At 37.3% G+C, this 18,190-nt stretch overlaps 1 long non-coding RNA gene across 1 annotated transcript in view; it reads left to right on the forward strand.

Moving 5' to 3' along the window:
* LOC125160623 (uncharacterized) overlaps window positions 1–15,700 on the forward strand; it is a 132,849-nt gene extending 117,149 nt beyond the window's left edge. The window contains exons 3-5 of the long non-coding RNA XR_007150314.1: window positions 3,848–4,038; window positions 8,824–8,910; window positions 14,969–15,700. This is a non-coding gene — a long non-coding RNA (uncharacterized LOC125160623). The remainder of the gene's footprint in view (window positions 1–3,847; window positions 4,039–8,823; window positions 8,911–14,968) is intronic.
* Window positions 15,701–18,190: the final 2,490 nt, after the last annotated feature.

Genomic DNA, 18,190 nt, shown 5'->3' on the forward strand with positions numbered 1-18,190 from the left:
GTTCCCATGTACATGCCCAGAGGCACTCTCGGAGAGAGATAATTAGCTAGAAAAAGATGTGCATATCTTCCTTCTAATCTTCCATATAGTAACAAAGGAAAAGTTCTTAAAAAACACTCATTTCTTCCAGTGTTTAAACTCCATAGCAGATGCTCACAAAAAGATACCAACAGGCATCTCTCTACTCATTAACATGCATATACACATAAGTATAGTAGAAATGAGGTTGTGGGCAGACTGGCATATAAAGCAGAAGGTCATCATATTATGTGCAGTAAAGTTGCAAGGAAAATTATAGAACTCAAACTACATGGACACAAAAATTAGTTTTGAATCTAAAAATTAGTTTGAATCAGTTTGCTGCTTTAATTTTGAAAGAAAAAGAAAGCCAACCAATAACCATAGGATGTAGGAATAAAAATTGGTTCCTGGGAGAGACTGTGGAGTTCTATGGAAAGTCGGGTAGAATAGAAGACATTGCTTACTAGTCTGAGAAGGTGCTAGAACAACAAAACTCCAGAAAACAAACTGAAGCAAACAAATGGAAAGGCTCACGTCTATGGCAAGATAGGTCCGGAGTTGGGATCTAGGTCTAAGTAGGGTAATATTTTAAGAAGAATGGAAATGGGGGCAAGGACACAATACTTCTGTTTAAGGAATGGTGTGTGAACCATGCTAGAGGCTCCATCCCAGCAGGACTCAGGGGCGGCTAGCCACAGGGCCAGTTAAGCAAGTGCTGCTGTAGGAATTCAGCATCTACAGTGACCAAAATGGAAATTAGCTGTCTTCATAACCAGCAGCATCCTTGGATGGCTGACATGACAGTCCATTGAGTACTACCTCCCAAGTCATACAGGATCCAGAAGATGATAGCCTGTAAGAAAATATAGGGACTTTCTCTGCCCTATATCATTAACCACTGAACCAAAGCAAAACAGTCACTGTATGGGGCTGGCATTTCTGGGGCCCAGATATCAAATAAGGAATTAAAAAACAAAATTTTAATGTTTATTTTTCAGAGAGAGAGAGAGTGGGGGAGGGGCAGAGAGAGAGGGAGGCAGAGAATCCAAAGCAGGCTCCCTGATGTCAGTGCAGTGGGGCTCAAACTCATCAACTGTGAGATCGTGACCTGAGCCAAAGTCAGCCGCTCAACCAACTGAGCCACCCAGGCACCCCAGGAATTTTTTTTTAATTTGCTTGTCCACTGACTTTATATCCAAGCTCTTGTAGCCTGAGAGACTAAATTTTACAAGCATGTGCATGCACACAGAATTGTTATAAACACACTCTATTTTGTTTACTTTACACTGCACCTGAGCCAAGGGTCAGAGAGGTCTTGCACTAAAACCTAGAAATTGGCCCATGGAGAGCTGATAATCCAGGCCTTCATCTGAGTTCATGGGCTATGGTTTCCTTTATAGTCCTGTGCATTTAATTTTGTTCAGCTAAAATCAGTATTCTGAGAGGGGATCCATAGGCTTCACCCAATTATCAAGGGGTAATGGCACTAAATAGGCAAATACTGCAGATGCAGTTCCAAACTTAGAACTCTAGACAGGGAAGGTAGGACAGGGTCCCTGACCACAGTGGACACATGCCATAGTAACATTACTCCTCCTTTAAAAGGCTGGTTGGTCCCACTATAAAAATATTCTCTATTCTTTTAAAAAATGTATATGCTATGTTTACTTTTATACCTTTTAAACGTCTTTTATGATATGAATATTCTATTTATTTCAAATAAAAACCTTTTAAAATTGCCACTTTTTATGCAATCCTATCCACTTATTAGATTTGTAAGAGCTCTCCAGAGATCACTGAAAGCACGCCATGATATTAATTTAAGCATCTACTCTTTTGCCACACATGTCAAAATAAGTTATATCAGGGAAAAATAATGTACATTTCTTACCTGATTATAATTTCCAGTGTCATATATCATCTTCAGTAAATACTAATTGCTACTAACTGGCATTTGATTGAAGCAGTAAAGAGGTGGATCCATTCTGTTTCGCTAATTGATTCAAGTTGGATGTTGGCCAAGTCTTAGAACCTAAATGTCCAATAATAAGGGAATGATTAATTGAATCTCAGCACATCCATATGACAGAATAATGTGAAGCCATTAAAATTGTATTTCAGAAGAATACTTAGTAAAATTGGGATATGCTTATAATAAATTTGCTATCAGTACCTTGGAGAATAAAATCTAGATTCATCATCCTGGACTCTAAGGTCTTACATAATTGGGGCCCTGCTTTAACTATCCTTCCCATCTTAAACACCTGTCTTCCTCAGTCATCACACTTCACACTGGTCTTTGTTCTATTTCTGTAACATTTCAAAGACTTTTCCACTGTCAAGACTTTGCATTAGCAGCTTCCACTGCCTTCCATATCTTCACCTGGACAATTCCTTGTCATTGAAAAGGGCCTTTCCTGACCCTGACTCAATGTTTAGTATATCAGTTAGTACTTCTCACTAGCTGATGGCCTTACTTATTTTTAGTTTCTTTTTCCTACACCTTCTTCTAGAATGCAAGCTCCTTGAAAACAGGGACTTTCTCTGTCTTGTTCATGGTTTTATTCTCAGTGCTTTGAAAAGTGCCCTTAGTAAATGTCCAACATATATGTGCTGAATGAATAAGCCAATAATCTTTTATTTCAAAAGTAAAAATACTTATTTTAGGAATCTTTAAATAATGTAAAAAAAGAAAAAAGAGAATATAAATGACCAGTAACGACTTCCTCCAGATACAATTATCATATACATGCTGGTATATATTAAGGCACAGCTACATAAATACATGACAGTTGAGGTCATTGAATTTTATTCCTCTTTCGTTCTCCTCTTTTCCTTATTATGTACATTTTCCTCTCTTCTCCTTCTGTGAAACGAATTTCCCTGATAGACTTCCATACAACAGGTTAGTGATGATTTTAATTTCCTAGGAATCACTCTACAGAGCTTATCAGTGTATCTGTTTGCCCCCAAATAATGCTCTTCCAGAGAAGAATTTTTGCACTCCTATTTTTCTGCACTTCTAAACTATGGAATAGGGCACAATGATGGGATAGTGAGGAGAGCTGCGGGACATACAGGAGACACAACCACTTTTTCCTTTGTGGTGGGTTGGGGAAGACCTCAGGAGGAAGTGACTTCTCACTGAGACTTGAAACATGTCCAAATCAGCCACACTAAATTTGAGGCAGGAGACCTAGGAAATGGGAGAGGCATGGACCTCCAAACAGAACTACTATATGCACCAAGGCCCTCAGGTCAGAAAACATTGAACTTTAGGAGGAAAAATGTTTCTCCATGTTACTAGGGCATAATGTGTTAGGGGGCTTTTGATGTTGGGGAAGTAGGCAGAATCCAGATGAGGAGGGCTCCTTCTTAAGCAGTTTATCTTGAGGGCAATAAGAAGCCTTTAAGTGCTTTCAGCACAGACATACTATCATACGTTTTATACTTTACAAAAGTCATCCACACTGCTCATGGAGAAATATGGAAAGAGAAAAAAATGTTACAACCTGTGTGCCTGTACAAACATATAATGAATACTTTTTCATACCTAGAGAAGACAAGAATGCCTATGCGTGTTGTAGACTTACTTCAACTATCCAGGCATCAAGCAACAGAAAAGGAAATAAGGGTAAGGTGTCCTTAGTGGCTGCTCCAAGGGTCCTTGGAGACCCTTATCATGTTCAAAGTTATCTTTACTTGTTATTATACCATCACTAAACAAGGGTCACCATGATTTAGCTGGCATACTAGTTACCATAAAGGGGCCATAAATCTGGTCTTTCCTCTGGTATAACAGGACCATCTGTCGATTCCTTTCTAGATGGTCATTGCATAGTCAGGAAGCATCAGCAGGATCTCTATCTGCAACTCTACCCTACTTTGCTCCAGAAATACAAGAACTAGTGATTTCTCCTGGTGACTGTTCCATACACGGACCAGAGATAGTCTTCCTGCACATAAGACCAGTTGCAGATTGGCTGGCCTTCCCTTCCATCTGCTATTCTCCCCACCGTAAGTTTCAGAATTTACTTGGTATCTCTGGCATGTGGATGGTGCCCTTCTCTCATTTGTGTTACTTATTTGCCTCTCTCTACCCCATTTTCCCAAATATCCCTTTAATCTTTTTGAAGATCGTGTTGGTAGGAGCAGGGTTTTAAAGGGATAGGTGAATAAATTAATGTGAATATAGAAGTCCATGTCATGTCTTAGAAGATTACATAGCTTTTCACAGTATGGAGAGAGATGGCCTATTATTTGGGGAACATTTTTAAGCCTTTGTAATCTACCAAATATTAAATATTTTTGGGCTGTTATATGTGTATATATATATATGTGTGTGTATATATATACACATTTATAATTAATGAAGGATATATATATATATATTCATAATTGATGGGACTAAAGATAAGAAAAGCCATTCCTCAAAGAAACAAAGACATAAAAAAGCCAATCCCCTTGGTGTGGTGCCCATTCCCTCACAGATACTCAAAGACTTCACTCTTGTCACCATTCTTACTTGTATTAGTTTCTTATTGTTGCTATAGCAAATTACTAAGAAATGCATGACTTCAACAACACAAATTTTTTATTTTATAGTTCTAGAGGTCAGATGTGTCAAAGACATCAAAGGACTAGAATCAAGGTGTGTTTAGCTGAGCTGTATTCCTTCTAGAGACTTCAGGGGAGAATCCATGCGTTGCCCTTTCTAGCTTCCAGGGATGGCCCATATTTCTTGGCTTGTGGTCACATTGCTCTAGCTTCTGCTTCAATAATCTCATCTCCGTCTGTGACTCTGACTCTCCTGTCTCTCTCTTATAAGGACTCTTATGACTACACTGAGCTCATCTGGAAACTCCAGGATAATCTCCTCATCTCAAGACACTTAATCACATGTTTAAGTCCCTTTTAACATGATAGATGACATATATACAGGTTCTGGGGAGTGAGGCATAGTCATCTTTGGGAAGGAGCATTATTCTGCCTACCACACTCCTGCACATTCAGTTCACAACGATTCTACTTGGTCTTTGATTTTTCTCATTTAACTTTATGCTTTTGTATTCTCACTTTAAAAAGTAATAAAAGTTGTACATACTATCTAGGGTTGCCATGAAGAATAAATGCTTAGAAAGTCTGGCATATATCACATTTAAGAAGCTACTCTTGGGCTGCCTGGGTGGCTCAGTTGGTTGGGAGACTGACTTGGGCTCAGGTCATGATCTCGCAGTTTGTGAGTTCGAGCCCCACGTCAGGCTCTGTGCTGACAGCTCAAAGCCCAGAGCCTGCTTCAGATTCTGTGTCTCCCCGTCTCTCTGCCCCTCCCCTGCTCACACTCTGTGTCTGTCTCTCAATAATAAATAAATGTTTAAAAAAATTAAAAAAAAAGAAACTACTCTTACTGTGGTGAATAATTGAATTTTACAACCACTTTCATGAGGTTAACAATTCTACCATCCACATGTACTTATGGTAAGTAGTAGGACTTATGAGGCCATATATGAGAATTTAATAAGATATAATACTTTAGTAATTGATTCTTGGAATGTATACACTCACTTTATGAACAATATCATCTTTGAATTACCCTTGAAGAATCATTAATATTTTAGGAAATATAGCAGAAAATTATGAACAGATTATTTGCCATGTTGGCTTCCTTTCCCATCTGTGACAAGGGAAAAACACATACATTTGAGTATTTTGAGTCTTCTTCCTTCCTGTATGTCCAGGAAGATTGCATGTTTTTTGTTTTTTTGTTTGTTTACTTTTTCCCATTGAGCTTCTCCATCCCCACCCATATCTAGTGAATATCGCCTTTGCATAGGTATTTCTTTTTTTTTTAATTTTTTTTTAACGTTTTATTTATTTTTGAGACAGAGAGAGACAGAGCATGAACGGGGGAGGGGCAGAGAGAAAGGGAGACACAGAATCGGAAGCAGGCTCCAGGCTCCGAGCCATCAGCCCAGAACCCGACGCGGGGCTCGAACTCACGGATCGCAAGATCGTGACCCGAGCTGAAGTCGGACGTTTAACCGACTGAGCCACCCAGGTGCCCCTGCATAGGTATTTCTTTAGGCTTTTGTGATGCAGTTTTAAGGTAACAAATAGAGATGCACCAAAACAGAGCGCCATGAATTTAGGACAAGAGGAGAGACTGATCAACACATTGAGTATTGTAAGAAAGGGTGTTGTGTACTCAAAAGAAAATAGGAAGTAGAGCAGCTTAAATAAAAAGAAGTGTGGGTTCAGAGTTATCATGGGGGAGGGAGATTTTGAAACAGTCATAATTCTAGGGAAGGATACTGATAATGACAGAAATAGAAAACATTTTAAAGATTTTCAGAGCAATGAGAATATTTTTTACCCTTTGACATTATTTGAGAGATGCCAGGAGATCGTAGTTTCTTTTCATTACTTTCAGTCACTAGGTTCTGGTTTTTTTTCAATCCAACTCCAGGCTTTGAATGGTCATGGGAGCCTTAGTTTTTGTTTGAATTCTATCTCACCCACTGGGTATGTTACATTCCCTTCAAATTGCTTAAACACTTCCGTGTCAATCATACTTACTTAACGATTTACAGTTCATCTGTCTTCTGCCCCCAACAATCTTTGTCACTTCCAATTCCTCTTCTAAGAAGGAACCGTCCCTTCTTCAGTTCAAGTTCACCTTTTCCACCCGCTCTAACACTATCATTCTTATCTTCAATTTATAAATATGTCCTCAAAATATACAGCCCCACATACGTTATCAAGGCTACATTCCTTATGAGCAAGTGCTCTCATTTTCTCCCTTTTACAAAAACTTTTTTAGAGACTCTACAAAAACTCCTAGTTTTTTTCCTATTTTGCTATTAAACTCACTTTGATCTGATTTTTAATTTTAATGAGAGAAAAGGCACTTGTAATAAATCCAGTGACTGCTTTCTTTTTAACTTCACTACTCCATAGCTTAATAATATTGATCATGTTTTTCTCTCTGTACTATAATACCTTATTCCATTTTCCCTCTTCAGCTCATTGTAATTATTCTCCTCTGGATTTTCTCCTGCTCTATCCCTAACTGTGGGTAAATCCCATGGTTCTATCTTTGACCCTTAACCCACTAGACAGGCTTTTATGTTTGATACTATCCGCTTCTACAGATTTTATTAATACCAGTGGACATTCCCAACTAAGCAAAATTTAAAAGGCCATGTAAAATTCGTCTACAAAGCCTCTCATGTTCCCTGTGTCTTTCAATGAAAGCAGTGGCATTATTATTAATGGAAGTGTCTAAAGTTGAAAACACACACATTCTTGCTATGCTTTACTGCAACCCCATATCATCTGGCTACAAAGCGCTCACTGAATATGCCTGTGTTAATTATGAAATTCCTCCCCTTCCTCCGTTGCTCTATCAGTTCAGATTTCCTTTCCAAATTCTCTCAATTATTTTAAGTCACTGAACTGAGCCTTCTTGCAATAATTCTTACTCTCTGGTTTATCCTTTTCACAGACCTGCGCATGGCACTCCCTACATGAACACTTGTTTTAAATCTTGGCCAGAAAAGGATGATATATAAGTCCTTTACAATATGACCACAAACTCCTCTCATTCACTCACCAAGCCACATCTCATCTTTAACTCTGTTAACTAACTTTTAAAATGGTACACAGAGGGGCACCTGGATAGCTCATTCAGTTAAGCATTTGACTTCGGCTCAGGGCATGATCTCACGGTTCACGAGTTCGAGCCCTGCATCCGGCTGTGTGTTGACAGCTCAGAACCTGGAGTCCGCTTTGGATTCTGTGTCTCCCTCTCTCTCAGCCCCTTCCCTCCTCACACTCTGTCTCTCTCTCAAAAATAAATAAACATTAAAAAAAATTTAAATGGTATGCAGAGCTGAGGAGCACCACTGTCAGAACATCAGGAAGAAACTCTCTAAAGGCACACAACAACACAGTTTCAGGCAGTGTTCCATAGCTATAAATGCTGGAAAGAAGCTCTAATGGACAAAGCTCTTGAGCACAGACAGAGTAAGAGGCTAGTTGAATCTGTGGCACTCCAGAGGCAGGGTCATAAACATTTGACAAGCACTAAAAATGGCTCAAAAAGGGCTAACCACTGGCAACACTACAGAAAAATAAAGTTATTTGGCATCTTTATAGCTTCCATTTCCATTTCTGAAAACTTCTTCTCTATCACTTCCCTCTTCTCTTCTCTCTCCCCCAACAGATATGCATAATGTCTTTCAACCCAGGGGCTTATGACCTGCTCAGGGACCCTTTTTATGAATGGCGTATGTACCAAGATATTTTCTGATCCTGAATTTTTTCCCCAAACTCATCTACCCTACTTTTCATTCACACAGAACAAGAGAACAATTTCTGTGGCAAATTACCCAACAGGGAGCTCTTTTTTTATTTTGTCTGTGGCAGATGGTATTTTCCAAAGATGGCTACATAGCATTTCTCATCTCATATGTTTTCTAGAACCTTGCCACTTTCCTATCAAGAGGTGGAGGTTAATTCTCCTCCCTTAATTCTGAGCAGTCTTGTGACTCATGCATTTCCAGGAGAGTGTGGCAGAAATTACGCTCTATTAATTTAAAGTCTGGCCTTAAAAGGGTGCGGCATCCATCTTGTTGGCTGAAATCCTCATCTTTGGGGCCATAGGCTTAAATGTGAATAGTCTAGTTGTCTAGAAGAAGCCCAAAGTAGCCATATAGAGAAACTACAGGGTAGTCCCCTGAAGTTACATGAAGAGAGAGAGAGACAAATACTTCCAGTGAATTTGTTCATTTGCTGTTCCAGGTCCAACCTTTGTCTTGACTGTAATCACATGATATTTTCTGAGCCAAAAGTGTCCAACTGACCCAGAATTCCTGAGCCACAACACAGGTAAGAAGTCAAAAAAATTGCTTTAAACAACAGATTTTGTCCATTTCTCCAACTGTGTATTCCATATTCAGAGTAAATTCTTTTTCTGTCCAATTTAATTGAAGTTTTTTCCATTCTCTGACTTGGTTTAAGAACAAGCACTGTTGAGACATGACTTAATTATGCCCATACAATATGGGGCAGTATTTTCTGGGAAGTTCTGGAAAAGGAATTAAACGTGTACTAAAAAATTCATTTTCTTCCACTAGATATCTTCTTCAGAAATGGTGCTAATCTGTAAAAAGCACATTGGGAGTGACAGAATAAAAAGAAAGAACCTGAGTCTTTCACATTGTTGATCGAATGAATTAGTCAAATCTGGAAATGCTTTGATATCTCTTGTATATAAGGGAATATATTCTGATTTAGTTAAGAAATTTGACTTTTCTGTTATTTGCTGCTTAAATCATCATAACTTTTTAAATACCTTAATATAAATGCATGTGGTAGTCAAGGATTATCACTATATCCCTTGCATTATGATTTAGGAATAAGAATGCTCAGAATAAGCCAGGAAAGAAAAACATTAAGAAGTTGGCAAAATAATCCAAAGCCAAAGCAGAGAATTGGTTATAAAAATTTACCAGGCTGCCAACTGACTGCACATATAATAAGCTAGTATAAGGATATCTGAAGGAAGGCAGTGTCTTTTCATTAAGAAAACTACCAGGAATCATCCAAGTGACATGGCTTTTCTGAGGGTCTGGGGTACTAGGGAGACTATTAGGATAAATTATAAAGCACACACAAAGGTAACATTCTCATCTTATGGAGCAACCTAAAACAGGGCCAAAGTGACAGATCTATGGTGAGCAAACTGAAGAAAACTAACTCGACACTTACCGCACGATGGGACTGTGTTCAGGCCATAAAAAGTGTATTATGCTAAGTGAAATCAGTCAGAGATAGACAAATACGATTTCACTGCTGTGTGGAATTTAAGAAACAAGACAGATGAAGATAGGAAAAGGGAAGAAAACATAAGATAAAAACAGAGAGGCAAACCATGAGAGACTCTTAAATACAGAGAAAAAACTGAGGGCTACTGGAGGGGTGTTGAGTGGAGGGATGGGCTAAATGGCAGATGGGCATTAAAGAGAGCACTTGTTGGGATGAGCACTGGGTGCCATATGTGTGATGAATCACAAATTCTACTCCTGAAACCAATACTATACTATATGTTAACTAACTTGAATCTAAATAAAAATAAATTAATTAGATTAATGAAATGAAAGAGCAATAAAGTAGCTTACTAGTACTGACCACATGAGTAGGCAATAATAACTAAGATATTGCTTATTTTGTATTAGGCATTACTGTAAGGACTTTACATTTACCAACTCCTTCATTTCGAGGAAAAGCCTTTGAAGCGTGTATATTAGTTCCTCCCTCACTTTCAGATAAGGAACAGGCCAAGAGAGGTTGAACAGCTTGCTCATGGTCATACAGTTAGTACAATTCTGAGATTTGAATCCCATGCGCCCCGGCCCCAGAGCTTCTGTTTTCACCTCTGTGCTGTATTTTGAGGATGATTTACATGGTGAAGTTTGCAATAATTCATACTGCTTCCTTTAGGTTGGCTCAGGAGCTGGGATGAAATTAACCCTTCAGGCGGTAAATATCACTGATCAAACTATGAGATAAAAACTCCCCTGCAGTGGAAATGAAGACATGATGATATCCCAGGGGATTTTTCTCGCTTTACACAAATCCATTTTAAATATAAAATGCCTCATAAAAAGAGAATGACCATGTTGTAACAAGAATTTAGACACTGACATGTCTGAAGTATGATAAATAATCTATGCAGAAATATATTTATGTAAGAAATATTTGGGGGCAAAGTGTCATTTCTTTAGCTCCTGGAAACCTTACAGTGATAGCTTGCTCTGACTAAAGCTAGCTCTGGCTAGCCTCTACCAAGGTACTTTCACTTAGGGTAGAATTTTAAGCTACTTTCAGACAGATAGATAAATTGCCTACATCAGCGTCTTTTTTTTTTTAAACCACTGGAGACTTTTTTTTTTTAATGTTTATTTATTTTTGAGAGAGACACAGAGTGAGCAGGGGAGGGGCAGAGAGACAGAGGTGGACAGAGGATCCGAAGAGGGCTCTGCACTGACAGCAGACAGCCAGAGGCGGGGCTCAAACCCACGAACCACATCATGACCTGAGCCGAAGTCAGATGCTCAACCTACTAACCACCCAGGAGTTCCTACAGCAGCATCTTCAAATACCTCCATGTGTGTAGGAGGGATTAAAAATGATGATGACTCATGTAAATAAATTGCTTGTCTTAGAAACTGATCCTGGAAAGACTCCTAACAAGGTACAACTACTCAAAGAACAGAAAATGAGCACTGACAGAAAAGAGATATACATGGGTGGAAAGTATGAGAAGCCATAAAGATACTTGTGAAAAAGGGAATCAAGTAGCAGCAAAAGCCAAGAAAAAATAACCTTGGCAACAGAAAGTTTAAACATTTAGAGCTAGGAAAAAAAAGGAGAAAATTCATACTAGCTGAAAACAACAGATGCCTTAGAGGATAGTATTTTTCACTCATGCACTCACAAACATGCTCAGAATAGGATATCTATCCAATAATTTCAACAAAAGACAACAGAATCTTATGTTAAGGCTGAAGGATAAAATGCAAAAGTTCATTCTGAGTCACCAATTTTGGAAAAATTGTTATGAAATCAAATTTCTACCTTTTCTTTTAAAAAGAACTCTAGAGCTAGAACCTGACCTTCAGCTGCATTGTGTCACTTTACATTCAAAATTACATAATTCCAGTAATCTTACTAAATTTTATGGACCACCAATTACATTATAAGAAATTTGCTCTTGGAGAGCCTTGGTGGCTCAGTCAGTTAAGTGTCTGACTTAGGTTCAGATGATGATCTCCTGGTTTGTGAGTTCGAGTCCTGCATCAGACTCTGTGCTGATAGCTCAGAGCCTGGAGCCTGCTTTGGATTCTGTGTCTCCCTCTCTCTCTGCCCCTACCCTGCTTGAGCTCTCTTTCTCTCTCTCTCAAAAATAAATAAAAAACTTAAAAAAATTTTTTTAAATTGCTTTTAAATGACCCCTGGCCTTGGCTTAGGCCAGGATCCTCCTTGCTTTGGACAGCACAACACCCCACTGGGTATTTCTCTGGAATCTGTTTGTCATTGCAAGGAAATATTCTCATTTTATGGCCAGAGAGAATCAGAGGGAAATTCCTGCCAGAAAAATGTATTGCAGCAACCCAATACAAGAGGTAAAGGGGGAGAGGGAGGAATACTTTTATTCTGACATTGTCTCTGGTTAAAAAATTTCATGCATTTGTAGTATATGTTTGGGTGTTCAGAATCATCTGGAAAAGGCCAAGAAAGCCTGAAATGATGGTAGAAGTAGGCCAGCTGGTCTATTTCTGTGCCTGCTAGAAGAGAAGTGCACATTCTTAGCCCTTGAAAAATGTATATCTAGAGATTATAAATCATTTGCTTATCATAGCAGAAATGTGTTAAATAATTTATCAGGAGATTAAAAAAAAGAAAAAAATCACTTGCAGAAAATTAGAATATTCCCCAAGATGCTAGCCAGCTGAGTGAAGCTTCCACTTGACATCGAATTCAGAGCTGTAAAAAGCAACACTTGAATTAAACGTTCTCTCTAGCTCAGAGGCATGAATCGCCAGGGATGTACCCTGTTACTAATTACTGTGACCTCTGGATTCTGTTTAAGATTACAAGACCAAGCCTTGCCACTTGGCCACCACACCTGACTCTGTTTAAGATTAAAAGGAAGGAATGCGGAGGAGGCTTCATCACTACAACCAGGAGTGAAAGGACATGTGCATAAAACCAAGCTGTGGACAACTAGTTCGCCATCTCGTCACAATACCAATGAGCCAACTTTTATATTTGATGCAGAAATACTGTCTTATTTATCTGATGTTTTACAGACACCGAGTTTCCACTTAGACAGTTGTCCAGGGCCCTGAATCACTTACTTTAATTATGCCAACACCAGTGAATGCGGTCAAGAAATTCCAAGTACCTGATCTAATAACACGATCCAAGTCTTTGCCATTTCATGGACAATCTTAAGAGTTTCACTTTGAGCAGTTACTCTAAAAGTTTTCTCTTTTTTTCTGTCATGTAGCAGAAGTATGCTATTGGATACATCACTGATTTTAATTTTTTTCTTTAGGAAAAGCCAAAATAATACTTCATCCTGTCTTTAAATACATATTAGTGATGTGTAGCAAATGAGACAAAATTTATACACTAAAAATGCCACACAAATGGTAGTTTTATGCTTTTTGTTCTGTTTGACTCTGTTGTCAGGAAAACCAGACATGTGTTGTGAATACATTTTTTGATAAAAAAAAAACCAAGGTCCTTGTTGAGTAAGGTGCAAGTTTATATTACAAGGGTGAGTCAAATGATCCCTCATAGGCATGTGGCAATTAAGCTGATTTTTTTTTTGTTACATCCCTCTCGCTGAATTAGCCCTTTTATATAATGTCATGTATCCATCATTACAATATCATACAGAAAAGTTTCACTGCCCGAAACATTCTTTGTGCCGCATCTATTCATCCCTCCCTCCCTACTAACCCCTGGAAACCACTAATCTTTTTACTATCTTCATAGTTTTGCCATTCCCAGAATGTCATATAGTTGGAATCATACAGTATGTAACCTTTTCAGATTTGCTTCTTTCACTTAGTAATACTCATTGAAAGTTGCTTCGAGCGCGTGCGTGCGTGTTTGTGTGTGTGTTGACCTGATGGTTCATTTCTTTTTATCACTGAGTAATATTCCACTGTGTGGCTGTACCAATCTGTTTATACAATCACCTATTAAAAAATATCTTAGTTGCTTTCCGTTTTTGGCAATGGTGATTAAAACTGCTGTAAACACGGGGCGCCTGGGTGGCGCAGTCGGTTAAGCGTCCGACTTCAGCCAGGTCACGATCTCGCGGTCCGTGAGTTCGAGCCCCGCGTCGGGCTCTGGGCCGATGGCTCAGAGCCTGGAGCCTGTTTCTGATTCTGTGTCTCCCTCTCTCTCTGCCCCTCCCCCGTTCATGCTCTGTCATGCCCAAAAATAAATAAACGTTGAAAAAAAAAATTAAAAAAAAAAAAAAAAAAAACTGCTGTAAACACTTATGTGCAGGTTATTGCATATAGGTAAGTTTTCAGCTTACCTGGGTAAATATTTCAGAGTGAGATGCTAGATCATATGGTAAGATTATGGCTAGCTTAATAGGAAACTACCAAACTGTCTGGCAAAGCAGCTGTACCATTATGGACTCACACCATCAGTGAAGAAGTGTTCTTGTTACTCCACATCCTCACTAACATCTGGTGGTATAAGTGTTTTGGATTTTAGCTATCTTAATAGGTATGTAGTTACATGTGTTCTCATTTACAATTTCTTAATGATGTATAATGTTGAGCATCTTTTAATATGTTTGTTTGCCACCTTTAGATCTTTGTTGAGGTGTCTGACAGATCTTTTGTCCATTTTTAATTGGGGTATGTTTTCTTAATGTTGAATATTAGAAGTTCTTTATTTATTTTGGATACAAGTTCTTTATCAGATACATGTTTTACAAATATTTTCTACTAGTCTGTGGCTTATTTTTTCATTATTTTCATAGCATCATTTGCAAAGCATTAGTTTTGAATTTTAATACATTCAATTTATCGATTCTTTTTCTTTCACAGATATTTATTTTGGTGCTAGTCTTTTGTTAATAATGCAAAATAATACCATTAATAATAATTAAATGATTGATTTCCTACAATGAACCAGGCATTTATGTAGTCAGACCTTTCCAGTCATCAATCTCCCTTATCTACACAGATATATGTCAACAAAGGAAGGATTTGGACACTATGAATAAATATTGTGAATGGAGCTTGGAATAAACGAATAGTACCATTTTAGAAATAATCTAAGATATTATAGAACAAACTTTCTGAGAGTTTTTACCTTCCATTTAAAAATATGCCATTTCCTGTTTCAGCTTCAACATGACAAAAGCTTGGATGTCATCATTCCGGTCCTTAAACAAGAAAAAGCTTCATGAACTGAAGAACAATAACTTTTCTGGGACCAATCAGAAAACTGAGATTGTAGGGCAAACTAACATCCCCAAATTTATAGACATAGCTATATAGAGAGTCTCAGTTGAAATCTGCTTATCTGGAGCAGGAGCTGCTGAAGCCATAAAATGTTCCTAGTGCCTTATACAACACATCTGGCTTTCAATAAAATGTTTCAAGGCATTCCACAAAAATAGGGAAAATCAACAAAAGCAAAAGCTGGTTCTCTGAGTTGATAAATACAACTAATAAACCTGTAGCCAGACTAACCAAGAAAAAAATAGAGAAGATGCAAACTTCCAGTATCAGAAACAAAAGAGGATCCATCACTATAGATCTCCTAGACATTAAAAGGACAATGAAGGAATACTGCCAACAATCCTATGCCTACAAATCTGCTAGTTTAGTGAAAGGGACTAACTCCTTGAAAGATACAATCTACCGAAGCGGACACAGGGAGAAGCAGATAACCTAAATAGTTCTATTAGTATTAAAGATATTGGATCAATAATAAATACCCTTCCCAAAAGGAGAACACCAGGCCCAGATAGTTTCACTGTTGAAGTCTATCAGTACTTAAGAGATAATACCACATTTCATAATCTCTTCCAGAAAATTATATCAGAGGAAGCACTTCCTAACATTCAGTAGGCGATTATTACAATAACACCCAACCAGATAAAGACAAAAGACATTATAAGAAACAAAAATTACTGAGCAATGTCTGTCATGAATATAGATGCAAAAATCCCTAACAAAATATGGACAGATCAATTCTCTTTATTAATGGAATTATACCAGGTATGCAAGGCTGGTTCATCATTCAGAGATGTAACCCATCACATTAATAGGCTAAAGAAGAAAAATCATATGATCACATCAATTGATACAGAAAAAGCATTTAATATTCAACACCTATTCATGTTAAAATGTCAACAAACTAGGAAAAGAGGGAAAACTCCTTAACATAATAATGAATATACACAAAAGCCCTACCTACAGGTGAGAGCAAACTTCATGGTGAGAGAGTAAGCAAAACTTTTCCCCTAAGACTCAGAAATAGGCAAGGATGTCTTCTCTCACCACTTCCATCCTACATCAGCCTGAATGTTCTAGTTAGTGCAATAAGAAAAGCTATAAAAGGCATAGAGATTGAAAAAGGAAAAATAAAACCATCTTTATGTATGAATGACATGATTAGGTATCTATATAATTCCAAAGAAAAGACCAAAAAATCTCTGAAGTAATAAGTCAGCACATCAAGATCACAAGACGCAAGGTTAACATTCAAAATTTAAGTACTTTTCTATCTACCAGCACTGAGATTTTGAAGTTAAAAAAAGTACCATTTAAAATGGCAAAAAAATGAAATAAAGATATAAATCTAAAAATATGTGGATAAGATCTATATGGCAAAAACTAGGAAAACACTGGTGAAAGATATCATAGAATATCTAAATAAGTGTAGACATTGTCTGTAATTAAGGATTGGAATATTCAATATTGTTATCAGTTCTTCCCAACTTGCTGTATAGATTCAATCTCAATCAAATCTCAATCAAAATATCAGCAAGGTATTTTTAAGATGTCAACAAACTGATTCTAAAGTTTATATGGATAGGCAGTTGAATTAGAATAGGAAAATACCAAAGAAGAAAATTAGAGTATTCATACTACCTAATTTCAAGATTATATAAAGCTATCACAATTATACAGCATAGTTTTGTTAAAAGATTAAACACATAAATCAATGGAACAGGATTGAGACCAAAAATACACATGTAGTCAGCTGATCTTTGACAAAAAAGCAAAAGCAATTCAATGGGAAAAATCTGTACCTTCAACAAATCGAACATATCTATGCAAAAACTGAACCTAGACAGAGAACTAATATTTTACAGAAATTAGCTCAAAATGGATCATTAACCTAAATATAAATTCAAAACCACAAAACTTGTAGAAGAAAACATTAAAGAAAATTTAGGTTACCTTCTTTTGGTGATAGTTCTTAGAATACCAAAAGCTGATCTATGAAAGAAAAAAGATTACAAGTTGAACTTTATTAAAATTTAAAACATCTGCTTTGGAAATAACAGTGTTAAGAAAATGAAAAAGATTAACCACAGATGGGAGAAAGTATTTATAAAACATATATCTGATAAAATTTTGTATCTAAAATTATACAATAACTCTTATAACTTAACAAGAAAAAAACCAATTTTTAAAAATAGACAAAATAAACTATCCAGACATAAAATCAACAAGGAAACAGTGGCTTTCAATGACACATTAGACCAGATGGACCTAACAGATATATTTAGAATATTCAATCCAAACTTATAAAACTGAACACCCAAAAAACAAATAATCCAATTAAATATGGGCAAAGACATGAACAGACATTTCTCCAAAGAGGACATACAGATGGCCAGATACATGAAAAGATGTTCAACATCACTCATCATCAGGGAAATGCAAATCAAAACCACAATGAGATATCATCCCACACCTGTCAAAGTGTTGGGGAAGATGTGGAGAAAAAGGAACCCTCTTGCCGTGTTTGTGAGAAAGCTAACTGGTGTAGCCACTGTGGAAAACAGTATAGAGGTTCCTCAAAAGTTAAAACTTTTCCTCAAAAGGTGAAAATAAAACTACCTTATGATCTAATAATCACAATACTGGGAAATTACCCAGAGAATAAAAGAACAAAAATTCAAAAAGATACATGCATCCCTACATTCATAAAATTATTCATAATAGTCAAATTATAGTAGCAGCCCAGTGTCCACCAATTGATGAGTGAATAAAGAGGTTGTGGCATATATTCGGCTATAAAAAAGAATGAAATCTTGCCATTTTCAATGACATGAATAGAGCTAGAGAGTGTAATGCTAAGAGAAATAAGCTAGTCAGAGAAAGACAAATGTATGTTTTTTCACTCATGTGTAGAACTGAAGAACCAAAACAAACAAGCAAAGGGAAAAAATAAGAGCGAGGAAGAGAGAGACACAAACCAAGAAACAGACTCTTAACTGTAGAGAACAAACTGATGGCTACCAGAGGGGAAGGGGGGAGGGGAATGGGTGAAATAGATGAGGGGGATTAAGGAGTGCACTTGTGATGAGCACAGAGTGATGTATGAA

This window comes from Prionailurus viverrinus, chromosome A2 (assembly GCF_022837055.1).
Source record: "Prionailurus viverrinus isolate Anna chromosome A2, UM_Priviv_1.0, whole genome shotgun sequence".
Lineage (NCBI taxonomy): Eukaryota > Metazoa > Chordata > Mammalia > Carnivora > Felidae > Prionailurus > Prionailurus viverrinus.